Source organism: Falco peregrinus, chromosome 9, assembly GCF_023634155.1.
Source record: "Falco peregrinus isolate bFalPer1 chromosome 9, bFalPer1.pri, whole genome shotgun sequence".
Taxonomy (NCBI): domain Eukaryota; kingdom Metazoa; phylum Chordata; class Aves; order Falconiformes; family Falconidae; genus Falco; species Falco peregrinus.
In genome coordinates this window covers 31,653,496-31,668,338 of record NC_073729.1, presented here as the reverse complement: position 1 = coordinate 31,668,338, position 14,843 = coordinate 31,653,496, and the positions used below count along the sequence as shown (strand labels likewise).

Genomic DNA, 14,843 nt, shown 5'->3' with positions numbered 1-14,843 from the left:
CCAAAATTACTTTCTCATATTCAGATCTTTATTGCTTGGGGTTGTTCTTCCACAAGTGGATTTTACCAGGCATTTTTTCTCCCCATTATTTTGACTCTGCTTAAATTACCACATTTTTAGTAAATTAATGCATTTTTCCTATGTTTCTCAGAAAGTATTTTTGAGCGCTAATAATAATATAATAATTAATAATAATATGGCACTACTAATCTGAGTGTTCCAGAACCTGCTGCACATTTAGTAAATTGTCAGATTTTGCACTCAGAATGTTTAGTTCAGCTACAGAAAACTTCCCTTTAATGAGTTTCAATTGGGAGTCAGGAAAACGGTATTTAATCCGATCTATCGGGCTCGTAACTATTGTGCTAACAACTAACAACACCTGCTACAATGATCTTGTTTATTTTCAGTATTTACGACGTTACTACCCAGCCTCTTAAATCCTCCAGCCAGTGTTCTGCAAGTCAGGTTGCCCTTGGGTCACTGCTGCAAGGTGCAGAGGAAGGAGGTCTGATCCTGCGGGGCTTCCACTCCTGATTTAGTAACTTGTGAGGGCAATTCCTGAGGAGGTAGGTCACTGGGGGACGGGAGAAGTAATGTGGCAGAACGAGTCACTGAGTATCAGTGCGTTTCAGTCTTGTTCATTTGGACCTTTTTTAGCACCTGCCCATCCTGCTTCCAAATGCAGAGCACACAGGCTTAAGAGAGGTAGCTGGAGTTTGGAAAACAGATCCTGGAAATATTTATGTTCATTTTCCAACAGTTCAGCTTGTAAATAAGATCAGCAGAGACCAGACAGTGTAAGTAACACATTTTCTTTCACCAAAGAAAACGTCCTGTCTGTACTCCCTCACGCGCCTAGACTTTGACAGACTCCAGCCTCAATGTTATTTTCTGGTATTGGAAAGAAAGCACTCGTACCGCTTTCTTTTTGCATTGCTTTCCGTCAAGCCTTTTCTTAGTCGTACAAGTATACAGCTGCACTTTGTAGTGGCTCTTGTCAAAAGAATTGCACTGTGCCACTGTTCTTTGAAGAGATGCAGTCGAATGTCTCATCTAAGAACCTGAAGAGTGGCTTTGTAGATGTGCTGCATATGAAACCTTTCCAGCACTGTGTTGTCAAGCTGTACAACTGCTGCTCAAGTCTCCTATGTTAAGTAAGAAGTTGCGCTCTGAAGTTGGGGTACACACAGGAAGGGAGTCCATGTTCAACCAGGGATTGTGGAGTATTATCTGCTTTCTTGAATGGGTCAGTTTGCTGTCCTTGAGACAAAGCTTTTTTGTGAGACTGCATCACAAAAAAGTTAAAAGGGAATAATGAAAATTGGTCAGGGTATTTTTTTCTTAAAGCAGAATATTTTGTTAGTAGGAACTCTTGACTCCCCAAAGGAAGAAACATGACATTTCATGATCCTTAATTCTTGGTTTCAGGATGGAGAGCTTAAAGAAAAGGATTTGTGCAAAATTTATTTTTGGGAATGCTGACCTGTAGGATAGCTAAAATGTGCCTACAGAATGAGAAGCAGCCTGGATTCACTGCGATACCTGTTATTCAATAATAGTAAAATACATTCCCATAATGTTGTGGTTGTTGCTTTGGTTTGGTTTGGTTTTGGATATAGACAGCTGATATTTCTTTCAGAAAAGATTTATCCTAAGGGACTCAGTTGGTGAGTCTGGAGTCAGCAGGGGAGTTATTCTTGGTTCTCAATTCTCCAGCCAAGTATTAGTAACATAGATCAGGGTTAAATGTGGCAGTACTTGGAGTTCCACTGCAATTACTGTGTTACCTAAGGATCAAACCAAAATTCTTTTCTAACCCACTGATCAAAGTTAAAAATAGTTTTATTCTGTCCTAGTATATATAAAGACAAATGGTGGAGGTTCAAAAAGTGCCTAACTGCAGGAAGGGATAGGGTATGTGTATACCACTTCACTAGTCTGCATTTGTGAAGCAACCACATAACAGTTTGCTGCTTTTATTGTGAAAGTCTGCAGATAGAAACCAACAGAGTAAGTGTGATTCCATGTTAGGTCTTCCTCAAGGGCTTCTATGTTTAAGTGATTTTATTTAGATGATGACTCTGTTTAAGCTGAGACAAAGAACTGTTGCTCCAGAGGTGATTACAAACCTGAGAATACTCAACTTCATCTCTGTGGCTGTGACTTGCTGTGTCTTCCCTTTACCTGCTGATTGGATATGTACTTTAATAGTATTTAATACTTTAATACCCAGGAACTTCTGAGCATGAACCTGAATATCCCATGGAAGGAGGCTGGGGAAAAAAAATCAAGTTGTTAGAGCAAATTTCTAGGGTATTCATTTAATCTCTGGATTAGAACTGAATAAAAGCATACAGATGGCAAATCATACTTACCCAAGAGTGTATTTTGTTCTCAAAAAACCCTCAAATTATTTTGTATACCACTAGCAGTATCCTAATGCAACAAAATTGTATTTGATCAGAAATGAAAATATTATCGTTTTTTTAAACTTTACTCATTCTAACACTTCCAATTTCACACTTTTAGCCAGCTGCTAATAGAGAATGTTTTAGATTTTAAAACATCGTCCCATGTTAACGATGCAGAAAATACTCTTCACAGAGCATGTTTTCAATACTTTCATTCTCTACTACCATTCTCTTATTTTTCTCTATTTCCAACCAGAAGATAGTACTTTATGTTTCAATACCCTTTTTTTTTTTTTTTTTTTTTTAGGGAATCCCAACCCCGTGTTAAGGGACAAAGGCTCTGATATTTTTCATGTCAAAGTCCAAATGCAAAATCTGTTTGGGGACAACTGGGTATCTCTACAGATAATTTCCTATTTCCTATTCTCCTTTTTATCATGGGTACAATCTCCCAAATTGCCAATTTTAACATTTTAAAGCCACAACCAAGTACATCACAGTACAGATACATATTGTGGTGTGATTGCTAGGTATTGCTTTCATTCTGTTTTCACACAGTAGCTTGGTTTTAACAGAGATGGGCCATATAGCTCTTGCCTAGAAAAAACAACTGGGAAAAGAAAGCATCTCTGGGAAAATGAATCCATTGGTAGTTTGTTGTACATAAGATTCAGTATAACTGTCCTACAAACTGCCACTACATTTGCATAAAAAGTTTGTAAATTCCCGTTAAAGCTTGTTAAGTAGATACAGAGAAGATTATGTATTAAAATGTTAAGCCACCAAGTTATTTTAATTACTAAAGTGGATAAAAACTTGAAGAAAATGGGCTACTTCAAACTCACAAAGGCTAAACATTTAAATAATTCTCTCTTTAAGCAATCTTAGCAATAACTGTTGTGCTTTCTCTTGTACTGTGTAACCTCAAAGATAACTGGTGTTTTCAGTGAGTGTTTTAACTCCTTGTTTTTCCGTGTGGTAAAGGGCTGATGTAGAAACCCAACGCTGATTTCTATTTAAAAGAAAAAATGATTTTTAAGAGTAGTTTTTCACTAACACCTCCCCATTCTGCTGTTCCATAATTGTACGCAGATAGGGAAGATGTACCTAGATTAAAGTGATACTTAAACAGGGTCAAATGCAGACCTCTCATCATTCGTCAGGCAGCTGGATATAACTTCACTGATTTTAATGGCTTTTTGCCACATGCTGAATGTGGTGCATTTTTGTTTACACTGGACATTAAACAGAGCTAGTCCCACTTCAACAAGCACGTGGCAAGTGTTCAAACCACCAATGTGCACAAGCTTGCACATATTGCATCCCCAAGCACTTGAGCCCATGGTCTTCTGGGCTACCCAGGGAGGGAATGATGTTTCCAGATACCCTGTGGATGCTGCCATTCCTTCCCATTTTCTTGTCTATCAGTATTTTTTGTTGGCACTTTCTTTTGGGAAGCTGGTTTGGCCTGTAGTTATGTGGCATACTCACCCCTCCCTTCCTACTTCATAAAGATGCCTACTGTCTTCCTCCCCTTCTGTCCATGAACAGGATCCTACTCCTAGAACAGTTAACATCTCTTAAAGCAGGCTTGAAGGTTATCTGGCTCATGATGGACAGATTCCTACATCTGTGAGGTATATGAAGTATCTTTCCTTTCCTTAGGGGGAAACACGTGTCAACGAAACGTTCCATGAGGTGTTCTTCCAAACTCGGGTGGAAGTCAGAGCACATGCTGTACTCACGTTCAGGGTTGTGTGGGGTCCTGTGCTCTTCACCTGACTGCCCTGGAGTGCTGTTGAAAGATCACCCCAGTGCAAAAAATGGTGCTGTTGAAAGATCACTCCAGGCACTGCTCTGAAAACAGGTCAGCTCCTACAAGATGCATTTTCTCTTGGTCCTGTCTGCCTACCATAACACCTCCTGATCCCAAGAAGCCACTAGCAAGGCTTGTGGTGCCTCCTGATTGTAGCTAATAATACACTGCAGATTAACTAAACTGTTTATCTGTTGAACCAAAGCATTTCCATATGAGTTAAACTGAAAAGGAAAAGTCTTGTAAGGTATTGGACCTCTTGCATGTGTTCTTTCAACACTGCAGCTGAAAAGCTTGTCTCATGTAAATGGACTAAAAACACTTGGATATTTTTGCAAGATAAAGAAGGATGTAAATTCTAAAGTGACTTTTAAGTTAACACCATATTGGTCTTCAATTTCCTCTGTCTTTTTGCTCCATCTCTTTCTGTCAGAACAGTGTCTTTCATCAACGCCTATGTAAAAAACATTTGCTAATAATCAAAGAGAAATCTGTAAGCCATCAAAGCTCCCTTCTCCCTCCAAAAACGTTTTCTGTAGAGTCTAGCCCATAAATTTGCAAAATTTTACTCGTGTCATGCAGCATCTGAAATTGCTGTATCCTCAGTACAAAGCTGTTAACAAGGCAGTTGCTCGTCTAACAGGCATTTATTGTTTCCGTGTTTTAAGTGGTTTATCTGAGCTTGGAAATACTGTTGAAACGTTTTGATCAATTTTAAGGGTAAACCTGGACAGATGCATATAATCAGCAGAGGACTTAGTCCTGCAAGGTGGAGTTCTCTGGCTCACCCCACGACTCGCTGCAATGCCCATACCCTAAAAAAACACAGCATCCCTGTGGAAAGTTTGCATTCATCAGAAAATGAATGTTGGGATCTCTCTGTAGGAGTGCTTTGGTGATCCTGGTGATCCGACCTCTCTGCTGCTGCAAAGAGCCCTGAAGTTCCTGCTACAGTCACACTGTAGCCATGATCTGTTTCTATCATTTCTGGAAGGAAACCCTTGACAGTCTGTAGGAAACCATAAAAGAGGCGCTCATTTATGTGCAAATAGGCCCATTAAACTAGTGAATCTGAATACATCTCCCTGTTGGGTCTCTTGCTGAAACTCAGCTGGGTCATTCACAGTCTTAATTTCTGTCTAGTTTTAGCTCCAGGCTAGAAAAATTCTGGCTCCACAACTAAACTACAGCAGTTTCTTTCTTACTGCCCTTTAATCCATTCTGTGAATTTTGTGTTTGGAATTTTTCATATTCCAAATGACCAGTGTGTATTATTTGGCAGATGCTCGTTAAGACTTTTTTTCAATACCTTGTCAGTGCGCCATTTTATTTTATTATTGCAGTGCTCTACAATGAAATTGCTGACCCAACAGTTCAGAGAGATCTCTTCAGGGCTTTCTTGATGCATACTTTTTTTAAAAAAAAAATCTATTACAAAATTTTATGCTGGAAAACTACAATCTGTATTAGAATTTGCCTGAATATTGGAGGCATCTGGTGCTGGGTTTTTAGTTGAGGTTATTATGTGGGGAAGTCAGAGGCTGCATCCCAGTTGAAGTTTGAATTTCTTCATATTCAGTTCTGATTTAAAAAGAACCCCAAACGTAACAATGTAGCAGTTGGATGCTGGCATGTGAAATATTTAATCATCCCATGAGATTAACAAGGTCTTGTTTAGCAATTCAGAAGCATTTCTTCTTTCATCAGGTTTTCCCTTCCTAGAGAAAAAGACTGATTCTGTGCTAGCACTCCGTGTTGGCATTTGGAAGAGGCTGAAAACATGTCCCTGTGAAGCCTGGCATACAATACGAAAGCATTCTTTAGAAATCGTGGTGCTTTTAAAAAAACACATGCGACCAAGTGCCTTTTAACCTTTTACCTTCACTTTGGCCGTTCTTGCAAGGTTAGACGGAGGAACTGCTCCTGCATGACTCCTACAAGAGCAAACACAGGGACACAACACTGGAGAGGTCCAGCCCCAGCACATGGTTCTTGCCTGCAGCTGCAGTGAATATCCACCCTGTGCAAGAAAAGGGTGCAATTGTCCTGCAGCCAAAAGTCCTGCTGATCAGCTGTGAGGCAAAGCTTTCACAGGCTGGCTGCTCTGGCCAGCAATGCCCCACAGAAGAGGTTCCTCCATAAGTAAATAACAAGGAGAACTGGAACCTGAGGATGTTCTGACTTTTGCTGCCTCTTGAGGAACTTCCTGAGTTCGAGTCTTGCTACAATGAGCCCTGACTGAGCTGAAGAACTCATCTAGCTGAAGAGATTTTCAACACGTTTCTGCCAAGGAGAATAAAGCCCAGTGAAATCAAACAAATTTGACATTAAGTTCTGCTGCAGCTGTTCAACGTCCCAGACCTTCCCATTTTTCTTTCCTTGGCAAGGTAGGCAACACAAATCACATTTAAGGTTTCTTCTGCGTTGCACATGTGACATGGGTTTGCAGTGTAACAAGATTAGTTTTCCCTGTAATCCTCTTAAAATGTCCTTCCTTTGATTGTCTTTTCATCTTTTGGTGTTCTGGAACTTGGATTAATGGGATTGAGATTTATTCCACAAGTCCTGTTTGATAAGCTGCTTTCAAGAATTAGTTGCCTACAAACACATTTAATTTGGAAAAAGCATTTTAATGGTAGCTGAATTATGCAGTGTTATGCCAAACATACTGTAAGGCCTATATATGTACTTGCAGTATGTATGTCTGTAGATACTACTAGACAAGGAGGTGACTAAGACAGGCTTGTTTTGGAGTGTCTAAAATATCTCACATGGCTTCTCTAGGCAAAGTTGCAGAGCCTTGGCCGTGTGTTTGCAAACTAGCTGACAAATTGACCACGTGCCTTTTCTTGTTCTCATCACATTTCAAGCACCACCCTTGAACCACCCCTTCCATTGGTCCCACAGGTTATATTCGCCTGTCAAGCAGCTTGATCTGGTCCCCTTGTCACTGAATCCCTGTTTAGTTAGTAAAACCTTGATACCGAAGTAACAGCTGGTTTGCTGAAGCACTGATGTGACAAGTCACCCAATGCTAACACTTCATACAACTGAGAGTGAGCAACTGAACAGCTATGGCTGGTGCCTTGACATAACCAGTGTGCGTTTTGCAAATGGAAAACCCCAATGCATGGAGCAATTACACGATTCTGAACTAGACTAGACCACAGCTGCTTATTGCAGAACTAACTCAGGTTTCTTCAGCTCCTGTGTTTAGTCCAAAAGACCACCCTGCTGATGTAAAACTAGCATATGGCTTTGTGCCTTCCTCTGCCTGTCCCCCTGCCTCTTAAACTTTGACTCCATTTCAACCCAATCTCTTTAGCTGGTCTTACTCTAGCGACAATAGTTCCTCCCTTCCCCAGGAGGTGCTGTGCAAGAGGGTCACGGCTGCAGAACATTTCCGAATCATACGGTGGCATCCCTGCTATACAGTGACCACTGGTGAGGGATGAAACGCTGTGTCTGGCTGATCTTTCAGAACATGAACAGATGCACACAATCTGTGTGAGTGTAGGTCAGTGAGACCGTCAGCGGGTATTCAAGAACGTCATGCGGCAGGAGTCCACTGGATGCGCGTGACTGGATTCATACCCCATGTTCAAAGTGAACTTCTAGCTTAAAATCACTGCACGCAGCAATGCTCAAGCGAGATGCCAGGCCGTTCTCATTGCAGACACATCCTTTGCTGCCTCATTCCTCAGGTTACTCCGAGGCAAGCTCTTTAATGCAACATCACATGCCTGTCTGTGGCCACCTAAAAACAAGATGACGGCTGCTGGGCTGGTCCGCCCGCCATAGGCATTGCCCCAGCGACAGGCCCGAGCTGGAACCCAGGTGCGCATCAGCAGGAGCCTGAGCTGGGGGAAAGGAGCGGTGTAGGGAGGCAGTCCCGGAATTACACTGGAGGGAAAGGAGCGGTGCAAGGCGGCAGTCCTGGAATTAAACTGGAGGGAAAGGAGCCGTGTAAGGAGGCAGTCCTGGAATTAAACTGTCTGGGGGCTCCTGCTCCGGATTAAGGTTTGATCACAGGCTTTATGTTGCGCATGCCTGTGGACAAACCACTAAACATCTTCAAACCCTTTTTTTTTTTTTTTTTTTTAATTTCCAAAAGCACACCGGCCCATGCCGGCAAAGCCCGTTGGCTGCACCGACGCCCCAAGGCCGGGACCACGCAGCACTCGCCCAGCTCCGAGCCCCGCAGCTCCAGGCAGCGCGGCGGGAGCCAAGGCCGCCCCGCGGGGCCATGGCTGGGGCCGGGGCCCAGCCCCGCAGCCGCCGGGCGAACCGGCCGCCCCGCCGCCTCAGAGGCAGCCCGGGCCCCGCCGCGGCGCTGGGGCGGGCTGCGGGCTCCGAGCGCGCACCGCCATGAGGGGAAGGCGGCCAGCACGCGGCGGCGCGGCCGCGGTCCGCCCAGCCCTTCGCCGCGAAATGGCGGCCCCGGCCGCCCACGCTGCCAGGCGCACCGCGCCGCCCCGCCACCGGCCCCCCGCCCGCCGCAGCACCGAGCTAACGACGCTGCCCCCCGCCGCCCCCGGGAGAGACCCCCGGCGGCGAGAGCACAGCGGAGCGGGGGCACGGGCCGCCCCCGCGGTCCCGCCCAACATGGCGCCGGAGCCCGGCCTCCCGCCTCAGCGCGGGCGGGGCCGGGGCGGGCCCGGGGGCCCTATAAATTGCCTCGCTCGGGGCTCGTCGCCCTCTTGCTCCGGTGAGGCTGAGGTGGGTGTGGGCTGGGGCGGGTGGCGGGGCTGGGGGGTGCGGGTGTCCTCTCCCGCCGGGCCTGCCCGCCTGAGCTGGCTTTAGGCGGCCGCCGGCGGCGCTTCCCTGTCGGTCCCGCTGAAGGAGCGGCCGCGTGGGCTGGCGGCACGGCCACCTCTCCGCTCGGCCGCGGGGCCTCCGGCCCGGTCCCACACGGGCCCGGTGGTGTTTCCCGGTGGGCGGCCGCGCTGGCGGGGCTGGGGGCAGCTCCCTCCCCGGCCGGGCGGCGGTGGGGATCGCTCGCTGCTCAGGCCAGGTCGCGCCTGAGGCGCAGCGGGGTCCTGCGTGCCGTGCGGGCGGGGCCCCGGCCTCTGGCAGGTGAGCCATGCTAGGCCCTTAAAGAAACCGCTTCTCACTGTTTGAAAGTGCATATATATACAACTATGTATTTTTTTTTTTTTAAAGAGTTACAGCGTTGCTCCTGCAAGGCCTTGCCGGGTCGGTGTCCCGTGAGGCTTGGCAGCAGCGCAGGGAGGGCCGCAGAGCGCTGCCTCCCGCCGGAGCCATGCGGCCGGGCCCTTTGTGCCTCCTCTCGCTCCCTGTGCCAGGTGGCACATCCAGCTGGGCGAGAAGCCTGCGGCCTGGGCACGGTATGGGTTGATGGCCTCAGCCCCTGGCGGGTGCCCCGTGGCCGCAGGGCTGGGACCAGGCCTCGCTGGAGGCACACGGCGTTTTGCTGCGGCCCTGCGTGGGGCAGGGCTGGCCTGGCCTGGCCACCCTTGGAGGGGACGCTGGTTCTGTACTTTCCAGCCCTGCCCCTTGCTGGTAGGTGTGCGTTGGTGGTCACCGCATGGGCGATGCCATGTTCAGCCGAGCTGTTCCCTCTACCTGAGATCTGACCGCAGCATTTACTGCCCCATATGTGACCTGCTTTTGTGTTGGCAAGGTGGAAGTCTCACATGGCCATAAAGCCTAAGCCTGTAAGGGTGCATAACCTGTTATTTCTGCCTGCCGCCCTTTAATTTCTATCTGTCTTGCTGCCTTGTGCTCTACTGTGGAGCTACTTGTGCTCTACCCGTATGTCAGTGGTGGTTCTCTGGACTTCTGCAGTTTCCCCTGTCCCATGAGCCCACTGAGCATGCCAACCATCCAGCTCTTTCAAGGGAAGGATTTGCATGAATTGCTGCCCATGGGTGTAATGGGGGAGGTGGGAATGTGGTGCAGCTGCTGTGAGTGTGCAGCCACCAAAGCCCTGGGCCTCGCTGGTGTAAGTGATGACTGAACTTTTTTCCCCATCAGAGCGACAGTGTTGATTTCTTACTGTTCAAGCCAGGTCACATCTGATGCACCAGCAGGGGAGTGCTGCTGTGTCCCACACTCCAGCAGGGCCTGGTGCTAACTGTTGTTCCCTTTGGTTTTACTCACAGCGTTCTGCAGAGGCAGTGGGGGTGTTGAGCCCCTGGGAGGCCTGATGTGATGGCTGTAGCTGATGGAAATAAGTATGTGATGAGGGCATTTGCCTGGTTTGCTCCACCATGCTTGAGCCTTCAGCAAGTAAAAATGGTAAGTCCTTAAAAGTAGCTGTTGATCACGTGTTTTAATTAAATTAAAAAAAAAAAAAAAAGATGGTGGGCAAGTACCTTTCTGTATTGAAGTTGCTTCTAATTTGTTCCTGGAGACTGATGTGTAAAATTTGAGCATTAGTCAAAGGTGATGTAGAGGTGAAAGTACAGTTTTCCTCGTGCAGAAGCATTGCAACAAGGTCCTTTGTGCCTCCTGTTGCTGCTGTTCCAGCATGTCCAAGGTAGCAGGTGTGGCTAGTGAACAGGAACCAGCAGGGCAAGGAATCTGCAAGCTGCATCAGTGCAGGCTGAGTGGGAGCAGGATGGTGGTTTACAAGCTCTGTCCCGTTTGTTTCCCTGATGCATTCATTCTGTTCAGAGCTTATGTTAAGGACACCCTGCATGGGGACATGCAGGTAGGTGTGGCTCAGAGCAGCTTCCCCAGCAAGGGACAGGAGCCAGCCTGACTGCAGAGTCCCTTTGGAAGAGAGGTGGTGTTTTTTCTGCCTCACCCCTTGCTGGCCAACTTAAGGGAGTGTGAGGGGATTTGCAGATGTGCAGTGGTGGCCATATACACCAAGTGTGCATGGCTTTTCTACTTCTTCTGCCATTAGTTCACTCAGTCCCTGTGGATCTGCCAGGCAGGGTGGGAATGTGGTGCAGCTGCTGTGAGTGTGCAGCCACCAAAGCCCTGGGCCTCGCTGGTGTAAGTGATGACTGAACTTTTTTCCCCATCAGAGCGACAGTGTTGATTTCTTAACTGTTCAAGCCAGGTCACATCTGATGCACCAGCAGGGGAGTGCTGCTGTGTCCCACACCCCAGCAGGGCCTGGTGCTAACTGTTGTTCCCTTTGGTTTTACTCACAGCATTCTGCAGAGGCAGTGGGGGTGTTGAGCCCCTGGGAGGCCTGATGTGATGGCTGTAGCTGATGGAAATAAGTATGTGATGAGGGCATTTGCCTGGTTTGCTCCACCATGCCTGAACCTTCAGCAAGTAAAAATGGTAAGTCCTTAATGTAGCTGTTGATCACTGGTTTAAATTAAAGATGGTGAGCAAGCACCTTTCTGTAAGAAGTTGTTCCTGGATACTTTACTGATGTGTAAAATTTGAGCATTATCCTAAGGTAATGTAGAGGTGAAGTACAGAAGTTTTCCTTATTGGTGCAGGATGGTGGTTTACAAGCTCTGTCCTGTTTGTTTCCCTGATGCATTCATTCTGTTCAGAGCTTATGTTAAGGACACCCTGCATGGGGACATGCAGGTAGGTGTGGCTCAGAGCAGCTTCCCCAGCAAGGGACAGGAGCCAGCCTGACTGCAGAGTCCCTTTGGAAGAGAGGTGGTGTTTTTTCTGCCTCACCCCTTGCTGGCCAACTTAAGGGAGTGTGAGGGGATTTGCAGATGGGCAGTGGTGGCCATATACACCAAGTGTGCATGGCTTTTCTACTTCTTCTGCCATTAGTTCACTCGGTCCCTGTGGATCTGCCAGGCAGGGTGGGAATGTGGTGCAGCTGCTGTGAGTGTGCAGCCACCAAAGCCCTGGGCTTCGCTGGTGTAAGTGATGACTGAACTTTTTTCCCCATCAGAGCGACAGTGTTGATTTCTTAACTGTTCAAGCCAGGTCACATCTGATGCACCAGCAGGGGAAGTGCTGCTGTGTCCCACACCCCAGCAGGGCCTGGTGCTAACTGTTGTTCCCTTTGGTTTTACTCACAGCATTCTGCAGAGGCAGTGGGGGTGTTGAGCCCCTGGGAGGCCTGATGTGATGGCTGTAGCTGGCAGAGATAACTCTGAGGTGCCTGGTTTGCTCCACTATATGTGTTCCTTGGACAAGGCTGTAATGGTAAGTCTTTGGTCCACTTGTGTTCGTTGGTTTAAATTTAAAGGGAAAATCACCTTTCTGCAGGGCAGTTGCTTCTGTAGTGCTTGACCAGTTAAGTGTCCCTGGAGGTTAAGTTTCCTTTTACCATCTTTCCTGAAAGGATTAATACTTTGTTCGTGGTTCTGTATGTGAGATTTGTCAAAGTCATTGATTACCTTTTTAATGTTCAGCTGAAGAGCTTTAGACTTTTTTTTCCCCCAATTGCATTGGCAATGCTTATGCAGAGTTCTGTTTTAGCCAAACTGATTGATTACACAGATGCAAGATGCTTCTGTTCCTCATGTGGCTGTATGTTGAGGCTACACACTCTTGTAACTGTGTGTAGCATACATGTAGTTTCCCTGCTTTGAGGGGTGGGCAGCACTGGAGGGTGCTGTCTGCCCATACCACAGTGACAGTGATTGTATAACACTATCTGATGTGTAAAAGACGTGAGGATGAAAAGTGAAATAATTCCTGCTTTCAGAAGATCTTGAGTAAATGGTAGAGAGCTCTTGACAGGTTTCAATTTAACTTTGAGGGCATTAGCATAGCTTTTTTGTTTTGCCCCACGTAAGCAGTGTTAAAATGTGGTGCTTGAAGTCGGGGAGCTTTGGGTTTTTTTGGGGTTTTTTTTTGGTTTTTCTTTTTTTCCTGCCCACCCCCCAATGGGAGGTTCTCTCAATGCCTTGGACAAATGTGGATCAAAGTTAGCTTCCAGCAGTGTGTCTACTTGCAAGAGAGGGATTGCTTTTGCTGTTACTTTTTTTTTTTTAAAAGGTGAACAATGTGCAGTCTGAAAATTTGGCTGTCCAATTAGGATTTCAATAATGCTGTAGAAAATGTGCTTAACAGAGCTCTTCCATTGGATAAACTGCTGTTGTTGCTGGCTTCACTCGGTTACAGCCTTGTGTTACTGTTCAGGTGCCTGTTGTGCAGCTATCATCTCTCCAAGGAGGATGAGGTCTCCTTGGTAGCCTGTATCTGTGAAGAGTGTAAATGTAACCCTTCTGTATGGTACTCCTGAATTCAGAAGGAGTATGGTCTGTGTCAGACGGTGAAGCTGGTAGAGCTGACCAAAGATGTTACCTTATTCCAGTATTCTCTTCTCAGTCAGCTCCCCCAGGCTTTTATCAAGGACTACTCCAAAAGCTCCAAAACTGCAAACAATGCAGTTTGAAGAGCACACCCTGTCTGCAGTGCCTAGCAGTGAAGAAGTTTTTGATGTTTGCAGAGCAGCCCTAGCTGTCTTGTTTCTTTTGGGGGGATTTGAAAGCTATGTATTTGCTGTTTGTGGCAGAGTGGACTGACAAAATGTTGGCTGTTTTCTTGACAGGTTGAGATTTGTCAGAAGTTGTCCTGGGACCTGCTGTGATTTCAGTGTACTAGCAGAAAGCTGTCTTCTGCTAATGATGTCCCTCTCCATGCTGCTGCCTGTGATCGTGATCCCTTGTCCAAGCTACAGCATTCACATCACCCTGCAACAGCTCTGGTCTATCCTCAGAGCTAGCAGGAGTGATAAATGTGTCCTGCCAGCTTAAGGGCGAAGGGTGTTAAATTTTTCTTTCCCTTGGTATGAGGCGTTTAACTGCAATGGATTCTGGAACTTGCCGCATGTTTAATGTAATTGGATGTTTTTGTCTGCAAGGGCTGCATTCATCACAACAGCTGTTGTTATCCTACCAGGATTATTAAAAACAAGGAATGCTCTCTTTGAAGAGCAATTGTCAAGTATGGGAGGATGGCCTTCTGTGTAAGGAGGGGGTGGGATTCAAGTCTTGGCTCTCCCCTGTTACCTGGAAAGGTTTGGAAATATATTATTGGCAGCCTGTGAAGTGGGGAAGGGGTGTCTTTGATGCTGCAGCGCAGTGTACATTTCTGTACTGTTTAGAGCCTATTTTTAATAAAATAAGAGTACTGGGTAGAACTTGGCTGGTGACTGAAATTCTCTTTACACACCTTTAACAGCCAATTTCTGGATCTCCTAATAGTTTTTGGGAGTTGAGTGGCAACAGTGCTTCTGTGTAGTGGTTGCTTTACATACCTGCTGCCTCCAGCTAGGAGAAGGGCATGATCTCATGGCAATGTAGCTTCACATACCCTGAAGTAAAAGTGCTTCACTGAGACTTGTGGCTGCTGCTGTGCTGCAGGAAGTGTCACAGGCATGGCTCTGTACACAACGGCTGGGTGCTAAAGGTCCACAACGGGTCTGTGCTGGACTGAGGGGAGAGGTGTAGTATGTACTTTGGCTCTGTTTGGACAAGGACTCTCCCATAGCTTCTCCCTTAGATCCTGTTGCTGAGAGCAGCTGGTGTAAATGATTCAGTGGGGGGATTTTAGCTGGCCTGCTAAAAGGTGTAGATTAGCATGTTTATAGGTAAGTCACTGGCTTTGCAAATTCTTCCATACATGAATTGCAGAAAGGTGACAGCAGTCTGGGAAGGTAGGGAAGCTGATGTCAGCTTATGTGAGGATTTGAACGTTTCCCTGGTGCA

At 46.6% G+C, this 14,843-nt stretch overlaps 1 long non-coding RNA gene and 3 other non-coding genes across 5 annotated transcripts; all 4 read left to right on the top strand.

Annotated features, from left to right (window-relative positions):
• Positions 1–8,930: 8,930 nt before the first annotated feature.
• LOC106112420 (uncharacterized) lies at positions 8,931–14,279 on the top strand. 2 transcript variants are annotated; one of them, XR_008748817.1, is made up of 5 exons: positions 8,931–8,949; positions 10,356–10,491; positions 11,358–11,493; positions 12,204–12,330; positions 13,685–14,279. It is a non-coding gene; the product is annotated as an uncharacterized LOC106112420 (long non-coding RNA). The 2 variants fall into 2 exon arrangements; XR_008748816.1 differs by lacking the exon at positions 8,931–8,949 and having other exon boundaries at positions 9,002–10,491.
• On the top strand, positions 10,190–10,281 carry LOC114011736 (small nucleolar SNORD12/SNORD106). The gene has a single exon (XR_003553801.2). It is a non-coding gene; the product is annotated as a small nucleolar SNORD12/SNORD106 (small nucleolar RNA).
• Positions 11,191–11,283, top strand: LOC114011737 (small nucleolar SNORD12/SNORD106). Its single transcript, XR_003553802.1, has one exon. It is a non-coding gene; the product is annotated as a small nucleolar SNORD12/SNORD106 (small nucleolar RNA).
• Positions 12,036–12,128, top strand: LOC129785217 (small nucleolar SNORD12/SNORD106). The gene has a single exon (XR_008748899.1). It is a non-coding gene; the product is annotated as a small nucleolar SNORD12/SNORD106 (small nucleolar RNA).
• Positions 14,280–14,843: the final 564 nt, after the last annotated feature.